We start from the raw sequence: 253 nt of genomic DNA on the forward strand, positions 1-253 counted from the left end.
TCCGGTTTTGCTCTATGCTTCTTCAGAGGAATGTGGCTCTGGGGATAAGCTGACATCATACATAGTAAGAATAGAACCGCGTTCCCTCCTTGGAGATGAGCTCCGTTTTGTTGTACAACAATTTAGAATTTTTAATACAGTGTACAATAATTTAAAATTTTTGTAATGTAGCTATTAAACCATAGATGTCAGATACAGCTCCAATGTGTGTGGAATGTTGTCCAAGGGTGTAACAGTGTAAGTGAAATGAGTG

Source organism: Oratosquilla oratoria, chromosome 25 (genome assembly GCF_046742065.1).
Source record: "Oratosquilla oratoria isolate Oo_2021 chromosome 25, ASM4674206v1, whole genome shotgun sequence".
Taxonomy (NCBI): domain Eukaryota; kingdom Metazoa; phylum Arthropoda; class Malacostraca; order Stomatopoda; family Squillidae; genus Oratosquilla; species Oratosquilla oratoria.